General features: G+C 43.8%; 1 pseudogene; it reads right to left on the bottom strand.

The window, feature by feature from the left end:
• Positions 1–7,780: 7,780 nt before the first annotated feature.
• Positions 7,781–15,026, bottom strand: LOC121677284 (annotated as a pseudogene).
• Between the last annotated feature and the right edge of the window lie 1,428 nt (positions 15,027–16,454).

The following is a 16,454-nucleotide window of genomic DNA, read 5'->3' as shown; positions in this document are numbered from 1 at the left end:
GGTGGTTTGACATAACCGTTATTTCTCTGGTTTTCACCTTTAATATTCAAGATTCTTTAACAGTATTCACACTCAGAAGCAGGTATGTAACTCATTTTCAAAGTATCCCTGAAGTAACTTTTTACTCAGTGAATCAAAATTACATTCTTAAAATGAGAATATTTTATGAATATATATTTAGGTGAATAACTTGTTCACCTGAAATTACATGGATCAGAGAACAAAATGATCTGCTCATAGAAAAAGCAAATTTAATTTTTTTCACCTTTTACAAAATTTTAAGCAAAAGTTTTGTTTGATTTCTCCTTAACATTCCAAATTAAGCTACTTGCTATGACTCCTTAGAGGGGAGTAAGCAGCGAAAGATACAGACCATGGAAATTGTTAAACAAATTTCCTTTTCTGAGGTATGCGAATCTCAAATCTCAGAATAAAAGGATTTATTTTTTAATATAAGCAAGAAAAAGTGGAAATTACAGGGTCTGAAAACTCCCACTTAATTGTTCTCTGATTCACAACACTCTCAATTTCTGATCAGCACTGGTTCCCACAAAGAGCTGCTAACTGGGGTCGTCCAATTCCAAGTCTAAAGGGACTAGGTAGCTACAACTAAGGGCCAAACTTTGCTCTCCCCCAGGCGAACTTAAGATGTCTGTAACCACTACAGGTCCCCCTTGGTCAGTTTTGCAGGGCAAAAATCCCCTGACCAAGGTAACAAGTACAAAGCATCCATGGCTCCCCATGCCAATAAAGTCATCACAATCGAACCAACCATCTATGAAAACCAAAAACCGAAATGAGAATCTCTCTCTCTCTCTCTCCCTCTCTCTCTCTCTCTCTCTCTCTCTCTCTCTCTCTCTCTCTCTCTCTCTCACACACACACACACACACAGGTGTTTGGGTTGTTTCTTAGGTCCGTTTGATTGAAAAACCTTTTCCCAACCCTTTACGCTGAGTAATGTCTGTCTTTGTGGTTGAGGTGTGTTTTTTGTAAGCAGCAGAATGTTGGATCCTGCTTTTGTATTCATTCTTTTAACCTGTGCCTTTTTACAGGTGAATTGAGACCATTGATATTAAGTGATATTAATGGCCAGTGGTTGTTAACTTCGGTTATTTTTTTTTTTTTGGTAGAGTTTGTGTGTTTCCCTTCTTTGGGTTGTGCTTGTGAAGTGTTGGTAGATGTCTAAGATATTGTGGGTGTTGTTGGGTTCTTTGGGTTGTGATTTTTTTCTATTACTTTCTGTAAGGCTGGGTTTGTGGCTAAGTATTGTTTAAATTTGTTTTTATCCTGGAATACCTTGTTTTCTCCATTGATGGTGACAGAAAGCTTGGCTGGGTATAGTAGTCTGGACTTGTATCCATGGTCTCTTGGTTTCTGTAGCACATCTATTCCAAGACCTTCTGGCTTTCATGGTTTCCATAGAATAGTCAGGTGTAATTCTGATAGGTTTACCTTTATATGTTACTTGACATATATGGAGGTAGGGTTGAGGAAAGGGGAGAGGGGTAGAGAGAAGGGAGAAGGGAAAGACTGGAGAGTGCTTGGGGAGTGGGGGGTGGAGATGGAGGAAGGGCAGATATAGGAGCAGGGAAGAAGATATCCACATTAAGGGAGCCATTTTAGGGTTGGCAAGAGACTTGGCTCTAGAGGGGATCCCAGGTATCCACGGGGATGTCCCCAGCTAGGTCCTTGAACAGCAGAGGGTTCCTGAACTGGCCTTGCCCCACCATCATACTGATGATTATCTCGAATATCACCATAGAATCTTCGTCCGGCGACAGATGGAGATAGAGACAGAGACCCTCATCAGAGCAGCGGACTGAGCCCCCAAGGTCCAGTTAAGAGCAGAAGGAGGGGAAGATGAGCAAGAAAGTCTGGATCTCGAGGGGTTGGTCTATCCACTGAGACAGTGTGCTTGTTCTAATGGGAGCTCACCAAATCCAGCTGGACCGGGACTGAATGAGCATGCAATCAAACTGGACTCTCTGAATGTGGCTGAAAATGGGGGCTGACTGAGAAGCCATTGATAAAGTCACTGAGACTTGTTTCTACTGCATGTACTGGCTTTTTGGGACCCTAGTCTATTTGGATGCAAAGTTTCCTAGGCCTGGATGGGGGGGGCTTGGACTTCCCACAGGGCAGGGTTCCCTGTCCCCTCTTAAGGAGGGAGGGGGAGGGAGGAGGGTGAGTGGGGAAGCTGGAGGGGAATGAGAGGAGGGAAGGAAGTGTAAATTTTTGAATGGGAAAATAAATAAATTAAAAAAACAAGACTTAGACTCCCTGAAATAAAATGCTTATTAAAACATTTATTATATGTTCCTTGCTTAATATTGCTTATGTTGTTTGTAATTTTATGTTTAATATGTGTTCCTATTGTGTATAATTTTGCATTGTGTATGGATTGCTCTGGTTTATACAAAAGGGGGAGATGATGGGGAACTTTGTTAGCCAATCGTCTTTAAGAGGTGCGTCTTAGTTAAGACAAGGCTTCCTGGGACCCAGGGAGAAATGTGTGCACCCCCAGGAGCACGCTCTCTCTCTCTCTCTCTCTCTCTCTCTCTCTCTCTCTCTCTGCCTTTTCCTTCAGGATATTGCTGTGGTTGGATTTCTCATTTTCTGGTTCATGAGTTTTCCCCTTTTAATAAATAAATATTGTTTTACTCTTAGCTAGCCTGGTTATTTTTAACATACATTGTGTTTTTAAAACCTGTTAAAATATTTCCTAGTTTTCCTATGAATTTTCTATTTAACACATTGCTCTATGGAAGCATGTTCTTCAGCACTAAAATGGTGGAGGGTTTCCCACAAATCTTCCTGCTACTGATTTTGTATTTATTGCTATGGTTATCAGGTAGCATTTTTATTATTTTATTTTATAGCATGACTTTTAAACTGTCCACTGTAGTTGGTCTTTTTTATCCTTTGTTCTTTGTGGAATCATCACCTGGCTCCCAAATAAATACATAAGAGATTTATTCTTTCTTCTGGATGCACAGCATTAGCATTACCTTCCCAGTTTTTCTTAACTTAAATTATCCTATTTACCTTTTGCCTATGGACTTTTACCTTCTCTATTCTATATTCTTTTCATTACTTCCTACTCCATTGCTGACTGTGTGGCTGTGTGGCTGGCCTCTGGTGTCCTCTTTCCTTTTCTTCCTTCTTTTCTCTCTCATTTATTTTCTTCTCCTGCCAGCCCCACCAATTTCTCTCTCATGATTAGTTATTGATCGTTTACATCTTTATTAGACCAATCAAATGTTTTAGGTAGTTTCACAGAGTTTAAAAAATGCAACATAAAAGAATCCAGCACAACTTTGTACCATTAAACAAATATTCCATAGCATATAAGAATGTAATACACCTTTAACTAATATTCCACAATATTCTATACTTTATATTCTTTAAACTCTACTTGGTGGCTTAAAAATGAACTTTCTTGTGGCACACTCCTTTAACCTCATCACTTGGGAGGCAGAGGCTGGCGAATCTCTGTGAGTACAAGGCCAGCCTGGTCTATAAGAGCAAGTACCAGGACTGGCTCCAAAGCAATCCTGTCTCAAAACACACACACACACACACACACACACACACACACACACACACACACACACACCACCACCACCACCACCACCACCACCACCACCACCACCACCACCATCACCACCACCACCACCACCAACAAAAACCCACAAACTTTTCTTGTGTTAGTCCTCATAATAGTCATGGTCCAGTAATTGAAAACTGAAACTCCCCCTCCAAAAGCCCTTCCTAAACAAGGCCACTTGATTTACAAATTATTCTGAAGGAAATGTCTGTTGTGTTAAAACTTGAGTGCGAGGCTGTATGTCTTAAAAACAATTTTTGTGCAATATAACTTATATTGAAATCTGTATTTATGGACACAACCCTGTAGTGGCATTTCAGTTGTATTTTAATAAATAAAGCTTGCCTAGGGATTGCGAAAGTAAAACTGCCCCACTGGTCAGCCTTACAGCCAAGCAGTGATAACACACACCTTGAATCCCAGTAGCCACACTAGTTGCCGTAGAAATTGGGCTGTGCATGCCTTTAATCCCAGTGGTGCACACCTTTAATTTCAGCCCTAGAACAGATTATAAAACTGGAGGAGACAGTTCTCAGACACAGTCTCATTCTGAAAGTCCTGGAGGCAGGATTGCCATTTCAGACTGAGGTTGAGGTAAGAGCCAGTGGCTAGATGCTTTCTTTTTCAGATCTTTAACTTAAACTGTCTCTGAGTTTTTATTTTGTACTTCACATCCCTGCTCTACTTTCTGCTTTTTCCCCATTGGTTGGAGACAGAAGTGTTAAGCTGTGAAGTGGTTTGGGGGGATGAAGGCCTTCCTAAGAAAGCAAAGATAGCTTAAAGCATAAAAAGCTGTTTGCTGTTGTCACTTTGTACCCAAAGGACGATCTCACTTATTATAAACAAAGGAGGGACTGGAAATCAAATAACATGGGTCCTCTGCAGAGTTGACACTTTGGGCTTTAATCTGTCTGTGGGGGAAAGTCCTCTGCCTTGTTCACTTGTTGCTTTCAGTCTTTCCTTTTATAGCAACACTTTCTTCAGAGTAAGGGCAAGGCTGCTTAGACCTGGAATTAAGCAACTTCCTGTGATTGAGAAAAAGAAACACAGAACTTTTAGAGGGACTCACACAGGCTGTAGAAGGAGACCCTGTCCAGCTTCAGAGAAGATCCTAGACCTGTCCAAGACCTGCAAGCTGTGCAGTTTCAGCTGTGCTGTTCCCTGAGTCACAGTCTGGGCTGATGTGGGCTCTGCAGGGAGGCAGCTGCTGTGAATCCATCCCAGCTCCTCTAAGTAACTCCTCACCACAACCCTGTTAGCAACCCCAAAGAAAACCCAGCGTTCCTCCAAGAAGGACCTTTGTAGTGTTGGTACTCTGTTCTGTCAGAGGTTCCCTTTTTGGGGTGAGTGTGTGTGTGTGTGTGTGTGTGTGTGTGTGTGTGTGTGTGTGAACACACACATCTCCCCAGGTCAAGTCTCTGGTACAACATCACTTTTCATAAGATCAAGTTGGTTTGATTATGTCTTGGTTTGGTATCAGCAGACAGTGGAATAGTGTGGCAGGCTTTGTCTGCACAGCTGTGGCTATCCTGGGTGTGTGGATGTTGGCTGTGTAAAAGACGCTCTGTAGAAATGTAGGGAAGGACAAACTTTACAAAGCCAGTCACTGATCAGGCCTGCAGTCTGGAGTGGAGGTGCAGAACACAGGGAATCTGTCTCTTCCACTCCACAGCACCATTAGCTGCAGATAGAGTATCAGGGATCTCTGGAGACTCAGGAGCCCCTCTTGCACTATGAAGGGAAGGCTGACAGGCCTGCTCTTGTGCAGGGATCATGCAAGTGCTCAGAGCTGCTGAGAGTTCAGCAGTGCAGCAGCCATGCCATGATTAGAAAAGAGGTTTTTCTTATACACATCTTTGCTCATCTTTAAGAGATTTTTGACTCTTGGGTGTGTCTGGTTTAGTAAATGCTTTTAATACTATGTGTTTGGCTTATCCTCCTTGGATATTTTGGTGGCATGGTTGAGGAACTCTCCATTTCGCTCCATGGGTCTCTCTTTCCTCTGTGACTTGTGACAGTTGATGGGACAGTTCATGAGCAGCTGAAGGTTTCTGTCTGGAAAGGTTTTGCAGTGAGATCCAAAGATCCAGACTATGAGACTGAAAGTAATTAGCCCCGTGCACCAACAAAGAAGTCTGCAAGTCAACGCTTAACTTGTACCTCAACGTCCCATGACCCCTGACAAATGAAAGGGGTTTTGAGTACAGACCACCCAAGCCCTTCTCAGAAAATCCAATTTGGGGCCAGCAGCCTCTCAGTTGCATGTGGCACAGAGGGAAGCGAGGCAGAAAGAGTAGAAAGGGAAGTCCTAGTTGGCTGTGTGAAAACACCTTTGCAATTGTGTTTGAGATGAGTACATGGTAAGGGTCCCTCTAAAGGCCAGGACAGGAGTGCATGCAAGTGATGTGTTCAGAAGCTTGTTAAGCTCAGTTCTCATTGTCTGAGTGTATTGAACTGATAACCAGACAGTCAAAAGGTCAGTGTTGGGGGCTGGGAGGATTGCTCAGTGGGTAAGGCCCTTGCTATGGAATCATGAAGATTGGAATTCACGTCCCCCATACCCAGTGGGACACCTGTTCCATGTCCTCAGCAGACTAACCCTACCAAGAGCCAGAGTGAGACCCCAGCCTGCTCCTTATCTCCTTGGGGACAAGATTTCCTCTTCACACACTTGTAAATGCAAATGCAAACAATGACAGACAGGACTATGATGATGAGGATGACTACTGCTGTGATGGCAGATCCTTTGTTATTGGCAGCTGCCTGCTAGATGGAAGCTGGGTGGTGTCCATGGTGCATAGATGTTGAGAGAAAGATGTAACCTTTGTGGTAACTGGGGCCCTTGATGTTGGTCCTTAAAAAAAATCAGAAAAATTCAAGATAAAGCTAAAAATACACCTCTATCAACACCTTCTCCCCACTCAGCCTGAGGGGCTCATGTGTAATAACTGTTCATATTTCCTGAGTAGAGAGAGGAGTGGAGCTGTGTGGACGATGTCCTTGCAGAGTTTATTTTATTAACAAAGAAAACAGATGTCTGTGGAACTACCAAACAAAGTGACATATCTATATGGTGAGGATTTTCTGGATGGTGGCTCAATTGGTGGTGTTTAATTGTACCAAAGAAAGATAATGATGCCTCTCAAAGTGATGTGGAGCTGGAGGAAGGGCAGCTATAAGCAAGGCAGAAAAGGCTGGAGGTTTACAATGATGCATGCAGATTTCTGGCCGATTAGCAGACCATGCAGTGCCTGGGCCATTAGTTAGTAGGGAATGAGAAACTCTGGGAGGTGAGGTGAGAAAGAGAGCTCCCCATGGTCATCACTGGATCTCAGACAGGAAGACCATGAGGAAATCTCCTACCCAGTCCATCAAATGGCTTTTCCTTCTGTTGATTTAAGAGTTTCTTGAGCCCAGTGACTGCTGTCTGCTGTGGAGATTATCTTGAGATAGCTTATGAATTGCTCATCCATGATGCCTCTAGCTTTAAGGCTAATTGTTATCCAGCTCATATTTAGAGTGTGCTAGAGGAAAGTTTACTTCCCACTGATGTTAAATCTCCAGGAGGCACCAACACTTTGTCCGTGTTCATACCGAGAACGCATGGTGGCCTGTACAGTGGGCTGACCTGCAAACCACACACAATACCGTCATGCTTCACTGTCATAGATCCATCACTTCTCCACAGGTCAAGACCCCTCTGGCTTATGAGCCAGGATCATCTCCACATGACTTGCCCTTTGTTACCCACTGGGTACCACATGCTTCCAAGGTTGGACCAATGCTCAACTCTCTCACACAGATACAACCACCATTTGGACCTGGTCAGAAGATAGCCACAGCACAGGACACAGAAAATCTAGGCTGATTCAGTCTGGTAGTGGAAGAGAGATGATCATGAATTTCAGAAAAGTGCGTGTGCCAGAGTGGATAGAACAGCAAACATTCCAGGGGAAGCGTGCAGAATCCATGCTGTCTGTGGATGCTGGAGCAACCCTGCTGAGAAGCACAGTGAGAAGGACCAGGGAGAAGGGCACCAGCATTGCTGGAAGCTCAGGGATGATGATGACTCAAGGCTGGGATGGGGTTAGGGAACTGTATTTCTAACTTGGAAGCCCAGAAGTATGGTACAGAAACATCCTATAGGGTAGAGTGGTCAGGAGGCAGTAACATCAAGGACAGTGATCCTTGATCAGTAGGAGGGGCCCACCTTGAATCTTGCTGCTGAGGGTGTCATGGCTAACAGAACATAAAAAATCTGAATGCAGAAAGATGATTAGCAAACCCAGATGTGGCTTGGTCTAATAAAAACAAAACAGATGAACAAGAAGCTGACAACTGCTGTCCCATAAAAACCCTGACTCATGTGCCCATTGTTTAAACTGAACCACGTGGGCTAGAGAGGTGGTGCGGTGGCTAAGAGCACTTGTTCTTGCAGAAGACCCAGATTTGATTCCCAGCAATGACATGTGGTGGCTCATGATTGCCTGTAACTCCAGTTTCAGAGCTTGCAATCCCCTCTTTGACCTCACCCCACTCACCATGCCACCAGAGCTACCTTGCTCCCCTCCCTGAGCCTGTGTTGCCTGGCTCCTCTCCACTCCCTGTACCTGTGCTGTGGATTCTTAGCTTCCAGCTCCCTGCCTTTCTTGCTTGCTTGAAGGGCGAAATGTGAACCGAGAGGTGAGGACACTATTGTCCTGGGCTCCCACACACGTGGTCCCATCACCTCACTCACTGGCAGCTGCACCCTCAGGGTCCCTGGACAAGAGAATCTTCAGCCAGTGAGACGGGATGAAATCCTTGCCAGCAGCTGATGTCAAGGCAGGTTACAGTTAGAGTTAGCATAATATATGCATGGCCACGCCCAGACCCTCTCTACTCACCAAGTGCCATGCCCACCCCACTTATTCACCAATCTCATTACTTCTATGCTCCTCCCCTTCAGATGTGGACCTTTGAAGAGGAAGCTGTGGTCCTTCCTACCTGCCTGAGAATTGCTGTGGGTAGCAAGGAGCATGAAAACAGAAGTGTGGGAATTCTAGCTCCAGTCTTGGGGGGAGGGGACGGTTTCCTCCTAGCTCTCTCACTGCTGAGGCTGCCTCCTTGCCCTCACTGCCTTGCTTGTTTGCTGCTCTTGCTTCCTTGCTGGATCCCTTGCTCAATGAAAAAAAGCTCAAAGTTATCTTCCCTCCCACCTCGAGTAGGATCTAGCAGATTCCCCAGGGCACCCTACCAAAGGGTTGCTTGCCCAGTTTGTCACGACTGACTGAGAGAATGGCTCCTCCATTGCCTGAGCCCTGGGGCTAGACTACCCCAGCACCTAGTTTTATCTCCTCATTCCCACCCCTCCTCAGAGCATTGACCTCATCTTGGAGGAAACTAAAACAGGCCCAACTTCTAGTACAAAGAACAATGTAACTAAAGGATAAAGGAACTTTCCAGTATGAACTCCTCCAATATTTCTTTTCCAAGACAAAGTTTCTCTGTGTAGCCCTGGCTGTCCTGAAACTCACTCAAGACCAGGCTGGCCTCCAACTCAGATATTTGCCTTCCTCTGCCTCCCAAGTGCTGGGATTAAAGGCATGCACACACTGCCCAGCTTGAAGTGCCCCATTTTTACGACTCATACAAGACAAAGAATAAATAGACTGTTGCACAATCTTAGGGCACAAGTGTGACTATGAAAACAGCGGGGGCTCTCCAGCCAGGGCTCCCTGCTTCTACTGTGAGTCCTCAAGGACAGTACATTATTATACTTGACTCAAAAGTCTGCCTTTTTTTTATGGCCGAGCAGTGGTGGTACATGCCTTTAATCCCAGCACCCGGGAAGCAGAGACAGGCAGATCTCCGTGAGTTCTAGACCAACTCTGGTCTACAGAGCAAGTTCCAGGACAGGCTCCAAACCTACAGAGAAACCCTGTCTTGAAACCCCAAAAGGACTGCTTTTTCTCCCTTCCGTTAAATCCTGATGCTGAAAAACATTTTTTTTATTCTCTGTTCCTACCTCAAACAATCAATAACTGATATGTGTGGAAAATTCTACCATAGAGGATGGAAGAATAGCCTCCCGACATGTCAATATTCTGTACATAAGCATGTAAGCCGGTTCTGATAAAATTTCCTGAGGTATTGGTCATTCATTGTATGGACGACTTTCTCCTCTCCTGCTCATAATTCGGTACTTAAGTGAGTACTTAACTTTCATGGGAAACAAAACAGCAAAATTTAAGCACATCTGTGAATAAGATACAAAAACATTCACCTTATAGTTACCTAGAATAGGTTATTACTTCACAACAAATTGGCCATCATCCCCTCAGTTTAAAACTTAAAACTTAGTTATGTTGACATTGTTTGTTTTTTAGTTCTGTGCTTACCCTTGGTCTGACAAAATGGTCAGACTCTGTGAATTTGAGGCTATTATGGTCTACAGAGCTAGTTCTGGGACAGCCAAAACAACACAATGAAACTCTGTCATGAAACACCAAAATAAATAAAAAAATAAAGTAAAACAGAAAAGGGGCCCAGTTATGGTGGCACATGCCTTTAATACCAGGATGCAGAGATAGGCAGATCTCTTTGAGTTTGAGGCCAGCCTGGTCTACAGATTGTGTTCCAGGACAGCTAGGGCTACACAGAGAAACCCTGCCTGGGGGTGGGGTTGGAAATTGGAGAGATACATGGAATATGTAGGCCCTTATACTCACAGATAAATACTAGGGAAATCAGGAATATTAACCTCACAGGATTGTCTCTTTGAAGAGAGAGATGTATAATCTGATTTCTGCCCGGAAGGCTGGGAACAGATATGGTTAGTAGCTTGCTGTATAACCAGACCTCAACAGCTACCCTAGATCCTTATCTTGTGTCTTATCTTTATGGAAGATGTCACTTGTACTTGATAAGAATTTCTAGGTAGCCATGTCTTAAATTTTGCTGAGACTGACACGAGACTGAGATTTTTCTAAATTTAACTGTACTTAAATATGCCTAAAATAAACTACCTGGGGGTCAGAATTTTAAAGTTTGACCCAACACGGCCACTGAGTCAGTTTAAACTGGGCTTCCTGCTTGCTTCCCATGGAGCAACCCTCTGCTGCAGCTGCTGGTGGTGTTAGTAGGAACCCCACAGGTGTCTTTCAAAAGCAATGTCATGGAGTGAGTGCTGCCTTTTGGGTGGAACATCTCACTGTAAGAAGGACCAGGGGGAAGGTTGGACCAGTTTTCACTGGTTTTGAAAATTATTTTAGAGAAGGCCGACTTAAGAGTCCAGTTCTGCCTTGGACCCTGTCCAAAGCTCTGAGGTCAGTAGGTACAATTTTTTGGTTACATTTAAGGACTTACTGACCAGTTAAGCCATGGACAAAATAAAGGCAGGTCAATTATCTGATCTGATTGACAAGGGAAGTCCGAACCTAAAAAGAATCTTTTCTGAAAGAGTATTTAATAGTGTCAGAACAGTGTCCCCTCTGAGTAGTGGGTTTGAGAAGGTGTCAAGATAAGCACAGCAGCCCCAATGGAAAGGTCCTGGCAGCTGGGAGCCAGGGAATACTAAGTGCTGCATCTGAAATGGAAAAGTATTCTGTCAATCTGAAGCCAAGGAATACCACAGGTCACAGTCAGCATAGCCTCTTTTTTTAAATTAAACTATATAATTTTCACAAATCTCTACCTCCTCCCCTTTCCCCACCTCCCCTCCTTCCCCCCTCCCCTCCCCCTCCCTTCCCAGTCCAAGGAGCAGCCAGGGCTCCCTGCCCCATGTGAAGTCCAAGGTCCTCCTCCCTGCCACATCCAGGCCCAGAAAGACAAGGATCCAGACCAGGCTCCCACAAAGCCAGCACACGCAGCAGAATCAAAACTGAGTGCCATTGTCCTTGGCTTCTCAGTCAGCCCTCCTTGTCAGTCACATTCAGAGAGACCACTATGATCACATGCTCCATCAGTCCCAGTCCAGTTGGCCTTGGTGAGCTCCCATTAGATCAGTCCCATTGTCTCAGTGAGTGGACGCACCCCTCGCAGTCCTGACTTCCTTGGTCATGTTCTCCCTCCTTCTGCTCCTCATTTGGACCTTGGGAGCTCAGTCCAGTGCTCCAATGTGGGTCTCTGTCTCTATCTCCATTCATTGCCAGATGAAGGTTCTATGGTAAGATGCAAGGTATTCATCAGATACCATCTTACACCTGTCAGAATGGCTAAAATAAAAAACACCAATGATAGCCTTTGCTGGAGAGGATGTGGAGTAAGGGGAACACTCATCCATTGCTGGTGGGAATACAAACTTGTGCAACCACTTTGGAAATCAGTGTGGCAGTTTCTCAGGAAATTCAGGATCAACCTACCCCAGGATCCAGCAATACCACTTCTAGGAATATACCCAAGAGATGCCCTATCATACTACAAAAGCATTTGTTCAACTATGTTTATAGCAGCATTATTTGTAATAGCCAGAACCTGGAAACAACCTAGATGCCCCTCAATGGAAGAATGGATAAAGAAGGTGTGGAATATACACGCATTAGAGTACTACTCAGCGGCAAAAAACAATGACATCTTGAATTTTGCATGCAAATGGATGGAAATAGAAAACACCATCCTAAGTGAGGTGACCCAGATCCAAAAAAGATGAATATGGTATGTACTCACTCATTCGTGGATTCTAGCCATAAATAAAGGATATTGAGCCTATAATTCACGATCCTAGAGAAGCTAGATAGGAAGGTGAACCCAAAGAAAAACATGTAGTTATCCTTCTGGATATTGGAAGTAGACAAGATTGCCAGGCAAAATTGAGAGCTTGGGGGGGTAGGATGGGGTTAAGGGGAGAGGGGGAGAAAGAAGTGAGAAGGGGAGGATGGGGAGAGCTTGGGGGAACGGGACAGTTGGGATGGAGGAAGAGTGGATATGGGAGCAGGGAAGTATATATCTTAATTAAGGGAGCCATTTGAGGGTTGGCAAGAGACTGGATTCTAAAGGGGTTCCCAGGTGTCCAAGGAGATGTCCCCAGCTTGCTCCTTGAGCAGCTGAGGTGAGGGTGCCTGAACTCGCCCTATACTATAGCCACACTGATGAATAGCTTGCATATCAGCATAGCCTCTTACAGCCTTGCTCCAGGGAAATGAACTCTGTTTAGGCAGGGGCGTGTTTCCCCAATGAAGTTGTTACAGTTCTGTTCTGGTCCCCCAGAATATAACAGTTCAGCTCCTCCAGGGGAAGGTTTCCCCAGTTTTACAGACCTGCTCTGTCCTGCTGCAGCTCAGGTGAAATGTTGTTACTTCTCTGCTCTGCTCTATTCCTGCAAAGATCTCATCCAAACCTCATTCAAGAGATTTATTGGGAGGGAAGAATTCTGGAGAGAGTGGCTGTCTTGCCAGGGTGGAGAAAGGCAGTAGCAAACTGAACAGGCATTGGGCATATATAGGGCTTCTTAGAGGTATATTTCTTTCTTTCTTCTTTTATTATTTTTACTGAGCTAAATATTTTTCTCTACTCCCCTCCCTGCCTCTCCCCTCCCCTTCTAACCTCTCCCATGGTCCTTATGCTCCCAATTTACTCAGGAGGTCTTGTCTTTTTCTACTTCCCATGTACATTAGATCCATCCATGTGTGTTTCTCTTAGCATCCTCTTTGTTGTCTAGGTTCTCTGGGATTGTGAATTACAGTCTGGTTTGCATCCTTTAGACGGGTTTTATTCCCAGTATCTCAAACCCCTTGGCTCTGACAGCAGCAAACGCTTCACACAGGAACATCTGCCATTCGTTCACTTTCAATATTTTCTCTGTCTGCTGATCTTTCTCTACACAGTGGCCATTATCAGAAAACTCTGTGAAAGTAGTTGCCAGCTCATATATATACAGTCACAGTGTGGAGAATAAGTCATCAAAAATGTTTTTGCAAAATCTCAGGTAAGCACAAAATGCACCCAGGCAGGAAGACAATTTTTGTCATCATCCACTTGAACAAATCCTTTAACTCCAAATCCTTTATAATATCCTTCATAGTATCTTGATAGAAGGGTTCTCCTCTCTCTATTAAAGTGATGTTCAATGCATCATAGATTTCATCAAACTCTTCACAGGGGACATCACAGAGGAGCCTCCAGGCCTTTATGAAATCTGGGTTTTTACTCTGGAGTGGAATGACAGACTGATAGGCTCACTCCTTAAATTCCTCCTCAGTATTTAGATTCCTTTAAAAAGGCTCGGAGATTCCCAATAGGTCAAACTGTCAGATAATCTGGAAATTGATCATGTAAGTGAGAGATGAGCATGCCAAACTGGGTCCCCCAATCTCTTACATGGTTTCACTGTAGATGGAGCAGCGGGGCTGCGTCCCGCCACCTGGCTAGCTTTCCACCCAAAATAATTACATGGAAACTGTATTCATTTAAACACTGCCTGGCCCATTAGTTTCAGCCTCTTATTGGTTAATTCTCTCATCTTGCTTTAACCCATATTTAGTAATCTATATAGCACCACGAGGTGGTCGCTTACCAGGAGAGATCTTAACCTGCATCTGTCTTGGAGAGGAGAAGTATGGCAACTGTCTGAGCCTTCTTCCTCACTTCATTCTTCCTGTTCTGTCTACTCCACCCACCTAAGGGCTGGCCTATTAAATGGGCCAAGGCAGTTTCTTTATTAACGAATGAAATCAACACAAACAGAAGACTCTCCCATATCATTTCACCTTAGCACATTGTATCCAGCAAATTGAAAAAATGGCTCATACTTTCTCCTATGATAGTTGACCTGAGGGGGCAAACATGCCTCTTTTTAGCTATGTTGAAAGAAGAAAAGTCAACTATAACTTTTATAGTTATACCCCTTTTATTCTATCCAAGAAAAGGTAGTTGAACTCCATTTACTAGGAGACTGGTCAACTGTTCTGACACAAAATCCTTTCTCAAGTGGACATTAATGCAACCAAGACCCACAATGTCAACTGAGTCAATATAGCTATTGTTTGGTGGCAGTTTGGTAATGGTATCTACAATTCCTCTAGGGTTAACTTTCTGTTCCTTTGCTTTGAGCATCTGAGAAATACCCGTTGCACTAATACATTGATGGTCTCCAAACCTGCGCTGCTGACTTAGGGTTATGAGCAGAGGAGGACTGTCTAAATCTGAATATGCAGCCTTAATGACATAGCCAAGGACATCCTGTAGGCAGCTGTTGATGCTAGTCATAGTTTTAGTTGATTGACTTCTTTCTGCCTGAAGACTCCTTTGAAAAATATTCAGTCTGTACTTGAATTTTAAATTTTCTTCTTTTAACAGATCCAAACTTGGAGGATCTTCTAAGTGACCACAGTTCCTTAGCCAGTCGATCTCAGTAGTCAGAGATTTAATCTCCTTTTCAGACTGCAGGCCAACAATGGCTAGCTGTGATTGTAAAGCCCAAGAAGGGTAGTAGCTGCTCATTGCTGCGGGAAGGTTTACAGCTAGTAACTACCTGTCTGCTGGGGCGTGGCCTCATAGACTATTTACCAGGACGCAGTAGCACATCTGCCCCTTTCTCTTGTAATCCTGGTTCCTGCTTGGCTAGTTCAGATTGTTTTGGATCTCATCTCCATCTGCCAATCAAGCAGAGAATGCTGGTTTTGTAAGATTTCCCCCTAAATAAATAACAGTCTATCTCTCAATTCTGAGCCAGTGTGAGATTTCTCTTAAGCGCCCGATTTCTCCGCCCATCAGCTCAGTCCCACGAGGATCGATATCTCAGATGGAATGACTGTGCTGACAAGGTGGGGGCAACAGGCAAAACAGAAATGTGCTTCTTAGGCACTGGTTTTGAGTTCAGAGTGTCGTTCTTTGGCTATGGTTACAGGGTCAAAGTGTGTATCTTTGGCTCTAGTCAGGATGTTTTTCTTGGGCTGGCCCTTTTTACCTACAACACACATTAATATATACTTAACACGGAGTGGTGAGGCTTCATCTTTGTGAAATCAAATTTCCATTTCTTACCAGTGGTTAGCACCCTCAGATCAACAGCCAGGGCTACACAGAGAAACTCTGTTTCAAACCCCAATCAACCTCTCGAGCAAATGAACAAACAAAAAAACAAAATAGAAAAATTGTATGCTGATTTTGACATGTATTCATACAGATTGACAAGAACAAAGAGAGTATTACAGCTATTTTATCACAAATGAAATAGGCATTTCCACAGGTCTTGAGAAGTAAAATAGTTAGGAGAAAATGCTCTGAAAAATTGTATGTAAAACCACACAATGTAGCCATGCACATATTTGTAGAAACATGAACATCTGTAAAGCAATCACAAGAAGAAAGTTCATAAGCAGAAAGTAGACAGTAGAAAGATGACATTTTAAAGATGCCAAGCCAGGAGTCAGATGGCTTCCAGTAGGAAAACAAAGGACAGACATTACCAGTGATTTCTACTGAACAACTGGTCCTCAATTTCTCTTTCCTAAGATTAGTTGTTACAGGATGCAAGGCCATGGGAGATGTTTGGACCAGCTCCTATCAGGTCCTGTTCATCCTTCCATCTGTAGTAAAGAGATCTGTCTCTGTGGGTTCGTCTAACCAGAGGTAATAGCGCTACAGCTGCAGAGGCTCAAACAGCTCATTCCTGTGAGACTCTTCGGGAATTTTGTTAATTCTTTCATTGAATGTTTGATGCAGCACACCATCAAACAAGTCCAGACTCTTTGAGTAACCTTAATCTGAGGTCCTTAAATCAAGTTATGAGCCCCTTCCTTCTACATTTTGGGAATTTCTTCTCATGTCCAGCAACAATTGTCTCACTTCCTGATTCTTTTCTGATTCTTTTGGTATGACTTTAACTTCTAGATCAAAAGCCACTAAGACAGAGAGAATATTGGGACT

Source organism: Arvicola amphibius, chromosome 8 (genome assembly GCF_903992535.2).
Source record: "Arvicola amphibius chromosome 8, mArvAmp1.2, whole genome shotgun sequence".
NCBI lineage: Eukaryota > Metazoa > Chordata > Mammalia > Rodentia > Cricetidae > Arvicola > Arvicola amphibius.
Note: the sequence above shows the minus strand (reverse complement) of the source record. Positions and strands in the feature narration are given on the sequence as shown.